Here is a 16962-nt window from a genome sequence, read left to right as displayed (position 1 = left end):
TATACGATTCCGCCAAAATATAGTCCCTCCTTTCTATTTTCGGTATGAAGATGGCTTGTGCAAATCTCCATTTTTTCGGGATGTGGGCATGTGCTAGACTATCTCTCATGAATGAGAATATGTTCCTGACCATGTTTGAGTAGCGCTGGAAAAATACTATCCACTCCACTGGTGGTTTATACCTTTTAAAGATTCCTATGGTAAAACTAAAAAAATAAATGGTAAATTTAAAGTTGGGAATCCCCAAATGCGGTCCAAAAGAATGGTTTGGTTCGGTCCGATTGTTTTTTTTATGAAATATTTCTTTTAAGAAATTAAGAAGAATCATCTACCAAATATTTAATTAGTCTAAATACCGATTTATTATTTAATACATTTATAGAGTATTTTTCAAAGCATATAATTTCAAGTAAGGATGCCTGTTCATAGTGTGTACACCTGTGTATGTAAGTAGAGAGAGGCCAGGTACTTTCAATGTATAGTGTTCTGCATGCGTGGCTCTCCAACACAACAAATACAAATGTAAATATTATTTGTGTTTTAAAATATAGAAAGCTTGCCGAAAGTTCATCGGCAGCAACCCCATTTATTTATGTCATTATTAGCTCTTAATGCTGCAACAATTTTGCGGTTATCTGACATGTTCATTGACTTGCCAAATAATTTCAAATAGATTTTTGAAAATACCCAATTGGATGGTAAAATCATTTGCAAACGATTGCACTATAACCTTCCCTTCATTGCACATACATATGTTGATGTATATGTGAGTGGTTGCATTTGTACCCTGTAGTGTACGGAACTAGTTGCTTTGCGTTCAAGACTAGCCTTCTGCCAATTTCATTCGGTACTCACAATTCTCGATGCGCGGCCATACAAAAATTGCCCTATCTTGCATGAAATGTTGGGTTGATTAAGCTGCGGCAATCGACATTCGTGACATTGCCGGGTATATTTTGTAGAAAGCACAGCGTTGCTAATTTCGCCTGTGAAATCACTAATTTATCCATTATAATCGTAGTGTTGCATTTACCTAATTCTCCAAACAATTTCATTTTATGTCTACGCCGCAAAATTTCATCAATTCATTTTTCACTAAGCCTCTCGTTTACCTCGTGTTTCCACCCGTCTGCCTGCTGCCTGATTTTCTGCCTACTTTCAATAATAAGTGTTGAAAATCATTACTTGGTCATCTGCAATGTTTTAATTATAACATGGGCATATAACTAAATTTATTTTTCAGGATTAGTGCCAAACATGTTGTAATTTGTTTGTTGAATCTTGATAGTGGACTAAATGTATTTATTAAATTTTTAATTTCCAAGCACTGAAAAGCATCTGCCGTTTGCTCTTTGGTACCAAGGTTGTAATTGGCTGAATTCAATTTAGCAGCAAAATATACTTAAATTTGTTCCGGGGACTAATATTTGAAAAAAAAAATACGGTTTTGATAAAAAATACATATACTTCTAATTTTTAAAGTGAAGCTATTTCTTGTTTCAAATTGTTTGTTTTGTTTTATTTCGTTAATAGTTCATTAAGATGTCTTTCTTAATATCCAGAAAGAAGGATGGGAAGAAGTCGTTGAAGAAGAGGTACAGTGAGCTTCTTCGCGAATGGGTTTAAGTTGGTGAGGAAGGTAGATGGAGGAGTTTACAATTTTATTTTCAAGCCCCCCGACTATTGCAGCGGTAGATATTTTGTCCCGGGGCGCAGTAGCCAAGGTTAGGCACTGTCTCACCCATAGAAATTTTAAGTCGTTTTTGAGATTGTTGAAGGAAATTAAAAAAAACACAGTTTTGTGAAGAGAGTTTCCAGCTGTAAGTTGCTTCGGACAGCTCCGTCTTCTAATCCCTGTATCTTTAAAATGACTTCGAATTTCTGAAAATCATTTTACTACTGTATTCTAGACATTTTATCTAAGCAATTTATGATATTTTTTTGGTTGTATTTTGAGCCCATCAAATGGGATGACCCCCTTAATATTTAATGTATGTAGGTGGTGAAGTATGTTTCCTTCTGGGGAACAACCATATAACCTAACCTAACCTAATCTCTTATGAATAAAAAATAATCCTTCGAAAAATTATATTCTAATTCTAAATCAACTTCGAACTTTCAAATTTGAGATACATAATTTTTTCGGAAATTGTGTCCAGAAAAAACATATGTTCTGCCTGAAAAAAAGTTTGCTTCAGAAAGAAAGAACTCAAAAACGGTTAACACTTTTACCGTGCGCCAATGCTTTGGGAAACAAGAAATTATTGGGTTTAGTAATTGGAAAATCTCAGAATAAATTACTATCCGTAATCTATATGAACTTAAAGTCACCTTGGATGAATACTTTCATCTTTAAAAATGATTTTTCGATCACTATGCCCCTCACGTATGAAAAAAGAACGAAATAACTAAGTTTTAGTTAAGTTTAGTTAATTAGTTTTAAAAATTATTGAATTTCTGTTGAACAGAACCTTTCAAAGAAAGCGCTACTTATCTTGGATAGTGATCCAAAAAGCCATCTGACAACGAACTGAATGCACAATTTGTATGCCACCATTAACACCACTAATTCAACCTATGGATCAAAACTCTATTAGGATTCTGAAACTTCGCTACAGAAATTGCCTTTTGAGTTTACTATTGCTACTGGAACGGATAATATTATATATGAGGCATTCTCTGGAAAAATAACACTTGAAAAAAGTTCTTTATTTTCTTTGGCATTGATATATTTTATAGTACATGTAAAACCTAAAATAAAACATATGCTGTTAGGTCTGTGTAACGCGGGGTTGCCATATTGTAAGTGGCCAAAGTTTTTTGTAAAATTTCGAACCGCCATAACTTTAAAACTAATGAACAGATTTTAAAACACCATGTGACTTTTTTGTACAGAATTTCTCAAACTTTAAAACTGTATATCGTAAAAATTTTTAAAAATAATATTTCATAGCAAAAAATGAAAATTTTTTTGATTCGATTTTTTTTCGAAAATGTCTTAAAATGTTCCTTATTTCATCACCTTTTTACCCCCCAAAGGGAATTTTGGGACAGCAATATTTGTATGAGCTACAAATAAAAAACCAACTCAGAACATGGTGAAAAATCATTGATTTATGCACTTTTATTATCTGCAATTAGCGTAACCCAGGATTAACGACGTGGACGTAGCAGACATTTAATCCATTTTTTTATTTTTTTGTATTTTACAATTTTTTAATTTTTATACTCTCGCAACAAATGTTGCTAAAGAGAGTATTATAGTTTTGTTCACAACAGACTATGTTTTGTTTGTAACACCCAAAACTAAAAGAGTTAGATATAGGGTTATATATACCAAAGTGATCAGGGTGAAGAGTGGAGTTCAAATCCGAATGTCTGTCTGTCCGTCCGTCCGTCGTCTGTGCAAGCTGTAATTTGAGTAAAAATTAAGATATCTTGATGAAACTTGGCACACTTATTTCTTGGCACAATAGGAAGGTTGCTTTCGAAAATGAGCAAAATCAGATCACTGTCACGCCCACAAAATGGCTGAAACCCAAAACACATAAAGTGCCATAACTAAGCCGTAAATAAAGCTATGGAAATAAAATTTGGTATGAAGGATCAAACTGTGAAGGGGCATATTTGGATGTAATTTTTTTGGGGAAGTGGGAGTGGTCCCGCCCCCTGCTAAGATTTTTGTACATATCTCGCAAACCAATAGAGCTATATAAACCAAACTTTCTGCAGTCGTTTTTTTTCAGCTACTTCCTAATACAGTCCAAAAATGAAAGAAATCGGATCATAACCACGCCCACCTCCCATACAAAAGTTAGGTTGAAAATTACTAAAAGTGGGTTAACTCACTAACGAAAAACGTCAGAAACACTAAATTTCACATAAGAAATGGCAGATGAAAGCTGCACTCAGATTTTTTTACAAAATGGAAAATGGTCGTGGCGTCGCCTACTTATGGCGAAATACCATATCTCAGGAACTACTCGACCGATTTCAATGAAACTTGGTTTGTAATAGTTTCCTTATATTCCAATGATATGTTGTGAAAATAGGCCAAATCGCTTCACAACCACGCCTACTTCCTATATACCAGAACTTTGAAGACGATCTGAATCGTTTACTTTACAATATATAAAGTAAGTACTAGTGAAGATATCGGTGCAGAACTTGTTAATACAAATACTATGTTAATAGTGTGGCAGCCCCATTCTAAAAATCGCCGAAATCGAACCATAGGTTTTAAGGCCCCATATATCGAACACGAGGACCTCAGTGCTTCAAACCTAATATTATGGTTTGCAAACTTTCAATGGACTTTATACAATATATCTGATGAATATGTGGGCCAAATTGTGTATTATATAATATAAATCAAGTTAAATAAATAAAATACGAGAGTATAAAATGTTCGATTACACCCGAACTTAGCCCTTCCTTACTTGTTTTTTTTTTTTGTTTTTATTTTTTATCAAAAAACTCAAAATGTTATACCTCAAGAGCAGCTTAGGTCTAACTACAATACTATCGGTTCAATGCTATTGGCCCTGGATTAAATACATATATTTATGTATTAGGGTGGGGTAGTCGACATGTGTGAAGGTTGGGCGATAGCTATGATTCTAAGAAAACTTCTAAAGCAAATTTGTAGTCCAAAATTACAACGGAAGTTTATTAATTTTTTTTAGAAAATATTACAAAAAAATTTGGTTTGAAATATCACCAAAATACTAAAGTACTCAGTAAATTCTAATTCTAAAATTTGAAGTCTTACTAAAACTTGAGGCATCTAGCTAGTGTTAAATATACATACATTTCATGAAAAAAAAATTACATCAGTTCATGAATGCTTTTATGGAATTCTAAAACTTCTCTAATCACACATACATAAATTCACTTAGAACTACATATGTATGTAAGTTTCTATGTTAATAATGCAATGAATTTGAAAATCTATTTTTTTGAAAATTTAAGGTGGCATTTATTGGAAAATTGTATGAAATTTCAAACATGCCTCGCACACACAAGCAACCGTAAACGCTATATACATACATATATATACATATAAGAACATCGGGGTATAAATGAAAGGAACTATACTGGGCATGCAGCAATTGCAGTAAATCATCAGACTCGCATGTCATGAAAACTATGCAAAATTATATGAATTAACAGAGTAAAACGGTTCGTTCAAATTTATTTCACAATGTTATATACATACATATGTGCATATACACCAGTGAAGGCAGTCCTGGTATGTACCTATTCAAGAGTAATTTAGCCTGCATTAAAACATGATCCCAGTCAGCAAAAATGCTGCTATACAATCCATACAAAATTTTCTAAATGAATTAGAAATACGAAGTCAAAAAATTACTAGGCTAAAATTAGCTAAACTTAGAAACTAAAATAAACTAGAAACTGAATAAATGTGCACTAAACATCGTTTTTATGGGAATTTAAATCATAAAATTAACAAATTATTTATTAAGTGGCTATTTATTTGACTTCAAAAAATAATTTAATTAAAAATATTTCTGGGCTTTAATAAAAATTTGACAAAAATTGAATCTCATAAATTATATTTCTATAAAATCTTTTTAAGCAGTTTTACTTATAATAAACTGCATATGTTTCTGTCCATTTTGAACTAGTATAGACTTGACTAGAGCGAAGACCATCGGTGGAGTAGTTAGGCTTGCAGTTGCAGCACTTGTAGTAAGCTAGTTTATAGCTTTGTGCTTAGTAGATCTTTAAATAAATTCAATGATAAATAACACTGAAGATATGTATTAACACATATAAAGCACTAAAGGATTGCAGCCAAACCGTCAAACCGTAAAGTGTGCTGCGTAACGAGCACATAGTACTTACCATATTGTTTGCAAATTGGATAAATAGTGGTTTTGTGGTTTATTGCCAAGTGTTGTTGAGAACTTATGAATAATATGTTAAATATGTATATACTCGTATTTTTGCAGTTATAAAATTAAAATTCGTTTTCTAAAATTGCTTGTATTCGAAAACGTCCACGTATTGAAAAACAAATAGTTTTCAAATATGTATTATACGTTGATATAAATGGAATTCATTGTTGTTTATTCCAGTTCTACCTGCGCTACCCTTTAATTTTAATCAGAGCGCTACAAAAGTTTCTTAATAAAACGAAAAGGGTTTGGGATATCCAGTGGCGGATCCAGAAAAATTTTTTTGGGGGGGTTTTATGAAAAGTTTTATTACTCAACGCATTTTTAATATAGCAGTTCCCTCGCGAAAATTCAGTTATTATAGGACACGTTTTGTTTTTTTTTTTTTTGGGTATATTTCCCAAAGTACGAATTTGACGCTTATAAAGCTCGAGTAATATTTTCTTTTTATGAAAGGGTGATCAACTGTTCAGGACAAAACTTTCTTGCGGAGGTGAAAATGTGGAAACAGCGAACTTTAGCCAAGCATTTTCGGAATGCTCTGGAAGCTTTAGAAGCAGGGAACAAAACGTCTTTTGAGAATGTTTTCAAGATTTTACGCATTTTAGCGTTATTGTCAATAGCAACCGGAAAGAAGTTTTTCAAGTTTAAAGAGATTTAGAACCTATTTACGAAATACGACAGGTCAAGATAGGCTTAATGGTCTAGCATCAATGAATATTCATAGGGATATTGATCTGTCAGTTGATAAAATACTATAAGAATTCTTTCAAAAACCAAGGTAAATATAACATGGAATGTGAGATCCCGTGTAATCCTCAATTAATCACTGAGCTTCAGCGATACTGCTTGTACAAATGTAGCGAAAGTTCGAATTATATGAATAACAACCAAAATATCGTAACTTATTATAATTGCTTATAATTTGATGTGATTTTTTTTATCAATAACCTCATTCCAAAACCATATCAACAAACATATATTTTTCTGTGAGTTTAGAGGGTGTTTTAGTACCAAAAACCCCCCCGTGGTTCCGCCACTGGGGATATCAATGAAATTCTTTATTCCTGTGAAAGTACATTCGATGCCAGAAGTCCAGGCGCTGAACCCAATTTTCGACGATTTTCAAGCATAAATCGGCCCATATTGCTGCAATTTCACGTTCGATATTCGTACGAAGTTCAACAATCGTCGCTGGCATGTTGGCATAGACTTGACGTAGCTCCAGAGGAAATAGTCTAACGGTGTCAAATAGTACAACCGAGGAGGCCAATTGACTGGGCCATTTCGTGAGAAACACGTTCACCAAACTTGGTTTTCAATAAATCGGCTGTGACATTCGCTTTTGGAACCACATATTTTCCAAGTCCACATAATACAATTCGGGCCAAAAATATTCGGTTATCATTGAGCGGTAGCGTACCGGTCTTGGTCATCACGGAAGGAGTACGGCCAAATGACGTATTTTTTTTTTCGGGATACAATGGTGACTCATGGAGTACGCCTGAAATACTGTCTGACCAATATCGCATATTTCGCTAATTGACGAAGTCATTCAGCCAGAAATGTGCCGACCATAAATTGGACGTAACACCCTTATAGTTGAGGCCACTGACTCTGAATTTCGGTAGTAAATTTTAATAATTTCGACTCGTTGTTGGATCGTATATCTTTCTATGATGAATTTGGCAAAATATGGCGTCGTTTGCAGTTCCAATAGGTCTACTTTTGTAGCGTCCCTTTCGAAAAGCGGTGAAATGATGTTTTGAAGAGGAGTTTTTATAGGACTGCCAGACAAACAAGATATTTTAGCATTTGTAATAACCCAGTTAACTTATTTCAGCAATTCAATTTTCAGATGAAGATTTGTAAGTTATAGAAGGAAGGAACTTTGTTGATATTTTCAATGCCCTACTCCAGGTTTCCTCTGTATGACAATATCTACGAAAGTGCGTTTTTTTACTGTAAATCGGCAAGCCAACATTTGACTAGACTTTGTTTTAGTAATCTTATTTTGTCTCAAATCCACTACTCGGCCTACAAGTTGTCTACGATGCCGAAGTTATGGCTTTTAAATTTGAAAAATAATATACCAAGGAAGTCTAATATCAGGCTGAAAGCTTGAACCATTGTTGACTGTGCCATTGTATTTCAAAGATTTTGTTAAGATTGTAAGTTTTTGGTGTTTAACTCTGGCAGTGTTCCTTCCCCGAACGGAGTTGATCCAACTATTTTTGTTCTGAATACAGAGGCAATCTTTGCATATACTCCTTAACTTCTTCTATTTCTTATATCTATGCTTACATAAGTAATATTCATATGCGTGAGTTCTTTATATATGTATTCATAGGTATGTAAGTATGTGCGAAATTTTCGTGTATGGAGCCCATTGCATTCCGAGCATACTATGTATGTATGTATGTAAGCGAAAGCGTTTGCATACGACAATAACAACTTGCCGAAGCAGGCTGTAGCCAATAAGAGAAGTCAGTATAAAAGGCCACTGGCACGGCGGCAGGAACTGAAGTGAATGTATTATCGTAAAATATTCGTGAGTGCAATTTCCATGCGCAGACGCACACAAACACACAAAAGCAGTAGGTAGGTGACGACCCGAACTCAGCTGACTAAACAGGTGGGTCAGGCGGTGCGAAGGGGTCCGGGCACGAAAAAAGCCAAACAACAGCATTGCGGATATTTTGAGGACATTGCACTGCCACTTTGACCCACATTTGCACATGCACATTTCCATCAAGAACGTACACACAAATAAATAGTGTCGTGCTCGTTTCAGCCACAAGTTGCAACCAACATACATACTAAACAACATTTTCAAAAACCGCCACGAAATGCTGATATCAAAGTCCGGCTTGCAATGTTTTATTAAAACTAATGCTCAGTTTTCGCATGTGCCGCCGTATCGGTGGTTCATAAATGTTTCATAGCGGCTTAGTGATTGTTTATTTTATTTTGGGTAATACGAGATTTGAATATTAACAGTCAACCATTTTACTTTTCAAATGCCACAGAGAGTATATCAGTTTTGTTCTTCTAACGGTTATTTATAAGACCAAAAGTTATACGATATACATATATATATATATATATATATGTAGGTATTAGTAGAGTCATATATTTTATGGGCTCAAACTTATGTCCGATATGCTTTTAGTTGACATCCATCAAGGTTTGATGTCTGATGGAATCCGAGTGTTCTGTGTCGGATCTGCGATAGATCTCGGCATTCAGAGAAAAAATGGAGCCTGTTTAATAAGACTCAAGTTCTTGTCTTATCATATTTTGGCCATATCTGTTTAGCTAGTATACATTTGGTTGAATTTTTCCATCTGTTCTCAGCTAATTGTTCAAATTGTGAATTGAGCTCTCTTCTGATCGATTCTAGCGAGCATGGTATTAACTCTACCTCGGATTCGTCTAGAAAGGCTCCTGCTTTTCCAACTCGTCTGCTTTTTCGATACCGAAAATGTTCCTGTGGCCAGCTCAAGTCCATTTGTAATTTGTCTTCTATGGTGTTCACTGCCTTGTTGCAGTTATGTACTATGCTGGAGTAAGTTATTGGCAACTATTTGTGTATATTGTTGCTTTATGTATCCTCTCGTAGTTAGCCAATAGAGCTTTACAAGCCTTCTCTATGCTCAGGACTTCCGCTTGGAAGATGCTAGCCGAGTTGGGAAGACGGATGGAGAGAGAAATATTATATTAAAATCATCGGATTAAACCCCTGTGCCTACACCGCAGTCCATTTTCGATCCTTCGGTATAGACTAAGGGTAGAAGAGAAACTTGTCTTAAACTATTGTCGATGATTACGTGTGGTTCATGGTGCAACCAAAGAAAGAAAAATATGACATTATTTCATGATAATAATATTGAGTGTATAGAATGCAACGAACTTTTCAAATTAATTGTACTGAAATGCGTTAAGCCGTTCCACTACCCCTGATATACCTAGTATGTCAATGCTCTTCTAGAAATTTTTCACATATACATTTTGCTCCGCCGGTATTTTATTATTGGTTGTCTTCCTTGGTGTGTAATTCAAGTTCGGAATTTAGAACAATAATAATTTGTCTATTAAAATTTGATTGATTGCTCTCATGGAAGAAATTCAAATTCGGGATTGACAACCAAGTTCGGATTGTTCACTCTTTAAAAATACATTTTCGCTTTGGGTCTCTCAAAGTTCATCAAATATTAGTTTATTCAGATACTCAGCAGTATTTACTTCGAAACATCACCAGAACAGTAATGTCACCTGCAATTTTAAGGTACTATAACACTGAACAAAATCGGCTGGGTATTGAACCAAACTTACATTTTCCGGGGAGTCATACGTAAAAAACGTACGTTTAATAAACCATTTATCCAGCTTCGAAAGCGAATCTTACTATTTTGGAGTCTAACTAAAGTCCAAAAACCAAACGAGTTAGATATAGGGTTATATATATCAAAATGATCAGGGTGACGAGTAAAGTTCAAATCCGGATGTCTGTCCGTCCGTCCGTCCGTGCAAGCTGTAACTTGAGTAAAAATTGAGATATCTTGATGACACTTGGAAGACGTATTTCTTGGCACCATACGAAGGATAAGTTCGAAGATGGGCGTAATCGGAACACTGCCACGCCCACAAAATGTCGAAAACCAAAAACTCATAAAGTGCCATAACTAAGCCATAAATAAAGCTATGGAAAATTTGGTATGAAGGATCGCACTATGAAGAGGCATATGGGGATGTAAATTTAAAATTTAAATTTTATTATAAAGAAGGTGTAGAAGAGCTGCACTCAAAATGGTATACAAAATTTTAAATGGGCGTAGTTCCGCCCACTTATGGGTCAACAACCATATCTCCGAAACTACTGGACCAATTTCATAATTTCATAATATCTTCCTACCTTCCCAATGTTGTGAAAATGGTCTAAATCGGTTCACAAGCACGACTACTTCCCATATACCAGAACTCTGATGTCGGTCTGAATAGTTTACTTTACAATATATAAAGTTATTATAGTACTAGTGAAGATATCGGAACAGAACTTCGCTGATATACTGTATTAAAAGAGTGCCATCACCCTTCTAAAAATCGTCGAAATCGTTCCATAAGTTTTCAAGACCCTATATATCGAATATGCGGACCTCAGTGCTTCTAACAAATTTTTTACCTAAAATATAGTTAAGTCTCTCAGATATTTTGAAGAAATTCAGAGGGAATATGTTTCTTCTAATAATGTCTCCGTGCCAAAAATAAGTAAAATCGGGTCATAACTTCATCTATCTCCTATATACCTAATATTAGGGTTTTCAAACTTTCAATGGACTTTATAACAAATCTATGCCGAATATGTGAGTCAAATTGTTTGTTATATTAATAAATTTAAATAAATAAATTGCGAGAGTATAAAATGTTCGGTGACACCCGAACTTAGCCCTTTCTTACTTGTTTTAGTTATGACTCAATCACCCGGAAAATTTATATTTGGTCCAAAAGTCTATTTTGTCGTATAGTGTAATTGATAGATATTTTTTGTCAATTATTTGTGGACCCTTTAAATACATTACTGGAGGGTATTGGTGTAGTACAGCCCGTTGTTATGTGTGGAATTTTTATGAGCTTGTCGATTTCCGTTTGTTAGAAGCTCACAAGCAATGAAGCTTGTTTGTGAATTCTTGACCAAAAACAATACTGTAACGAGGCCCCAGCTTCCATATTAGCCAGACATGATTTCCTAATGCCTTTTTCCTATTTCCAAAAATTAAGAGAACCTTAAAAGGCTGTCGTTTTACAAGCATAGATGGCTTAGGTCGCTGAAAGAGCTTAAGGCTAACATAAAAGAGTTTGGGATAAGTCATTAATGTAGACTATTAAAAAAAAATCCCATTGAACACACCTCGTACACAGTCACTATAACATTATAAGTATCTTCTATAGTTAGAAGAACAACATTTGGCAAATTATCAGCGGTTCACTTACTGCTAATGGGCGAATTATTGCTAATCACAGCTCAAATTCAAACTACCAGACCGAAGTAAACTGTCAACACTAATAAACACGAATACAATAAGCATTTTGAAAAAACGGCATCTAAATGAAACAAAATTACCGCTTTTGCCGAGCCTGATTAGTGTCCACAAATTCAGTGGCGGTTGACATGTTTTTCTTTAGTCACTTGGGCATTTCTAAAGATTTGTGGCAGCAGCTAGTCGCGGTTGTGGCACCATCCATTAACTTTTTCGCTATGTCGCGCTAACCATACAAACGGCCAGTGGCTCTGTTTGCCCTTTTTGTTTTTCTCACAGATATTCTCTCATATAAATATATATGTATATTATTTATATGGCTGTTTGTTTTACCTACATGTGTGTATGGCACATCTGTTTATTTTTGCAACTACGAATACGTAAGTAGATTTATAAAAGCCCACTTGTGTGTCCTGTTTGTTTACATACATCGCACATTTCGCTCTCTCTCCCAGCCCAGCCGAGGCATAGTTTATTTAAGTGGGCATGTTAAAGGATACTAAATTGAAAGGATAATAATTTGTGACTTACGTTTTTATTAGCTGCTTTTCCTCTTTGAGAATTACGTGACCGCAATGATAAAACTAAATTGGCCAAATTATTTTCCAAATAAAGAGGATGGCAGCCAACTTTCGCCAAATAAAATAAATACGGTGCGCTAAGTTCGAGCAGTGCAAACAGCAGTAAAGATACATATGATCGAGTACGAGTAAGAAAGGGTTAAGTTTTGATGATGCCGAATGCTAAAATTGTAGGAAGTAAGGAGTTGAAAATATTTAGAGATATAGATTCTTCTTATTCTTAACTGGGGTAAACAGCGCGCTTTTCTTTCTCCACCTGGTCTTTCCAACGAAGTGGAGGTCTTTCTCTTCCTCGGCTTCCACCAGCGGGTACTATATTGAACACTTTCAGAGCTTAAGTGCTTTCGTCCATTCGAACTACATTACCTAGCTAGCGTAGCCACTGTCTTTTGATTCGCTGAACTATTTCTATGTCGTCATATACTTCGTATAGCTCCTCGTTCCATCTTCTTCGTTAAATCTTCAACAAACCTTTCTCTCGACAACTCCAAGAGCCATCTCATCGGATATTGACAACGTCCACGCTTCTTCACCTTAGAACAGGACGGGAATATTGGCGACTTGTAGAGTTTCGTTTTGGTTCCTCGAGAGAGGAATTTACTTTTCAATTCAACTACTCAGTCCAAAGTAACACCTGTTGGCAAGAGTGATTCTGCGTAGGATTTCGAGGCTGACATTATTGGTGTTATAGATGCTGGTTCCAAGGTACCAAAAAAAAAGGAAATTATCTACGACTACTAAGTTATGACTGTCAACAGTGACGTGGGAGTCAAGACGCGAATGCGAGTTCGTTGATGACAGGAGATATTTCGTCTTGTCCTCATTCACCTCCAGACCCATTCGCTTCGCTTCCTTATCTAGTCTGGAGAAAGCAGAACTAACGGCGCGGTAGTTGCTCCCGATGATATCGATATCATCGGCGTACGCCAGCAGCTATACACTCTTATAGAAGATTGTACCTTCTCTTTTTGGCTCTGCGGCTCGTATTATATTCTCCAGCATCAGGTTAAAGAAATCACAAGATAGTGAGTCACCCAGTCTGAAAGTTCGTTTCGTATAGTACGGCTAGGAGAGGTCCTTCCCGATTCAGACGGAGCTTCGCAAAACATTTCCATATTCGTACAAAGTAACTAAGTAACTCTTCAAACCCAAAACTCGTTATTTCGGAATCCGCAAGTGGATTGCCTGCGTCAGTTGGCATTACCTATCTAAATCAAAGGACAGAGTGGAAAATGTTATGTGTCATTTCATTTCGATAAAAAAGTGAGGTCCCTATTGTCTTTAAAAATTCGCGCGCCAATTACAAATCTCTTTACTTCAGACCCTAAAAGAAACGCTGAAAAGGATCAATGGAATATTTAGTTAAATTTCAGTTGTATTCTCAACATGTTTTTGCACGTTTACAACAAAAACTAAATAAATATTTGCGCTTCAACATTTCGAAGAGCCAAGTCCACATTCTTAAATAAGGCATGTATTTCCAGTACAAACAACAATTATTAGTTTGAAAGACAAAAAGAAAGTTGGCAACTCATCCGCATAAAGACACACATAACTTTTAATTGCCGCAGTTGTCAACTGCTAAGTTTGTCTTGATTGTCCAAATTTAACAAATTGAAAAGAGAAAGAAAAAAATATCTACATATGTATGTATATTCCTAAAAAGCCCAACAACAGCACAAACATTAGGAGTATTATGACAAGTGAACAAGAAAAAATAAATAAAACAAAACCAAAAAAATGTAAAAGCGCATCACTAACACTTGAAATGGCGCGATTCCTGTCCAGAATTTCACGACTAATTAAAATTCACCAACGACTACAAATGAAACACGCAAAAAGTGTTGTCTTGTACACACAACAATCTGATGCGGGTTAGCCGCACTTAAACCCGAAGCGGACGCAAGTGGCTCCGTGTGTGTGCGGTTAGTTACTTCCGTTATGTTTTTGCTGTTACTCCTTGTTTTAAGTTCGCTTCTTTATGCTATTCAAAGGCAGGTCATTTGCTGAAATTCATTGCGAGAACCCGAATGCATATGTATACAAATAAAACCGTAAAAGAAGGACTCTGTTCAGAGGGATACACATTCAGAGGGAACTTTTATTTTAACATTTCAGTGCATAGACTTATGTATGTGATTCGCATTATCACTCCGAATAACATGGTCCTGATCACAGTTTTAGCCTCAGTTAAAAGAATTAACATATATCTATCTATCGGCAGGCAGTGATAGTCATGCTTGGTCCTTACATTACTTCTAATGAAAACACCCAATTGTAGGCGACTTCAAATTTTTCCATTTGTCGTATAAAAACAAGAAAAAACGTTAACTTCGGCGGTACCGAAGCTAATATACCCTTCACATGTGCATTTCTTTTCCGATATCGGCAGTTCCGATAAATGAGCAGATTCTTGAGGAGAAAATAACATCTGCAAAATTTCAAAAGGATATCTTAAAACCTGAAGGACTAGTTCGCATATATACAGACGGACAGACAGACAGACGGACATGGCTAAATCGACTCAATTCAACACACTGATCATTTATATATATACTTTATAGGGCCTCCGACGCTTCCTTCTGGGTGTTACAAACTTCGTGACAAACTTAATATACCCTGTTCAGGGTATAAATATACTTTTTCATTTGACACTATGAAATTTTATGATTATAGGGGACTCGTAAAAAAAATTATTGACCAGACCTTAAATTACACTCATATTTTGTATAATGTGTAATAGTATTATCTATGTGTCAATAGCTATATTTATTCATATATTAAGAAGTCATGGAAGTAAAAACCCGTTTTGGCCTCATATTTTCATACAGATAATAATTACACAGCCACACGAAAAAAGTTTGTCTTATGTATATTTTGTTGGGGTCGCTGAAACCAAATCCGAGGATGGACCCCATCAGATCAGCGTTTGGAGATAACCCCAGAAAAACAATATGGCGGACATCGATTTTTTTAAATTTATCGAATTTCCCTGAAACTCGGGGTCACAGATTACGAATCCGGTGTCGGTTTTTCAAAATTAAAATGGCTCTCGGGGTCGCAGATTACGAATTTGACGTTATTTTTTTTTAATTCAAAATGACTAACAAATATGGCGGAACACATTCTAAAAATGCGTCTTATTGCAGCCGCCATTTTGAATTTTGAAAAACAGACACCGGATTCGGAATTGGCGACCCCGAAAACCCCCCAGTTACGAGATTCAAGCGATTCCGATGAATTTTTCAAAAAAGCGCGCGACATATTGGATCCGCATTTTGGAATTTTGGAAAATTCCCACCGGATTCGTATAAGCGACTCCTCGCTAAATTCAGCGATGAGATGTGTTGCTCAATTTTGCACCGCGTAATAACACATTCCCATTTGTGGCTATGTTCTCGCTTCGAGTAAGTTAACCGAGCTCTGGGAGATTGTTTAAAATTATTATCAGTTCTATATCTACTTTTCAATCGTGTAAGTTTTATTTTATGGTATATAATATGCAGTACTGAAAAAAAGGAATTTTCTCACGGTCATGTGTTCAAAGAAAGATGCCTATTACCCACATATCGAATGTAATACAGTGGAACTTCCATAACTCGAACTTCTATAACTCGAAGATCTCAATAACTCGAACTCTTGAAGAGGCAATAGAAGGCAACTTTTATACAAATTTCCTTCCATAAATCGAACTTTGTGGTCAGGACATAATACAAAATTTAAAATTTTACTAACGAGGTAGAATTTTAAAAGATTCCCTCTATATTGTACAGAGACGAACAAAAAATATAATATTACACAAAGGCATGCGATATAGACGTTAAGAGCCAAACAATTGCAAACTGCAACAAACAAAATTACAGAATACATGTTTTAATCTCTTTAAATAAAACTTTATGAGAAGTAAATAAATAAGGCTGGGTATGAAGTTCATACTAGGAACCTACATTTTACAGCTTTTTGAAAAATTTTATGTTTTAATGAAAATTCTATAGATCGAAGTCTCTCTAACTCAAAGTTTTTTTGTGGATTATGGTGATTCGAGTTAGAGAAGTTCCACTGTAAGTGCTAACAAGTCGCATTAAGACAGAATTACTTCGTCAGAAAGTTTTGAAAAGAAAAGTTCATCAATTTAAATATTTCCATTTTATTTGCAAATATTCTACAAAAACATTAAATGTAATTATTTTAAAGGAAAACTATTGTATATTTCGGATTTCAGTTTTGTAGCTTCAGCCTCTAAATGGAGAATCCAATGCAATTGTGGCATTAACTAGCAGAAAAATATTTTAACGTCATTTTTTAAATATCACCACAAGAAATTTTTACACGGTGTAGGGGACTCTCTTTTTTGATGTGCTCAAAAAATCGATTTTTTTTTTTCATAAATTAATTTCTTAACATGTCTAGAATACGGTA

This window comes from Zeugodacus cucurbitae, chromosome 6 (assembly GCF_028554725.1).
Source record: "Zeugodacus cucurbitae isolate PBARC_wt_2022May chromosome 6, idZeuCucr1.2, whole genome shotgun sequence".
Classification (NCBI taxonomy): domain Eukaryota; kingdom Metazoa; phylum Arthropoda; class Insecta; order Diptera; family Tephritidae; genus Zeugodacus; species Zeugodacus cucurbitae.
Note: the sequence above shows the minus strand (reverse complement) of the source record.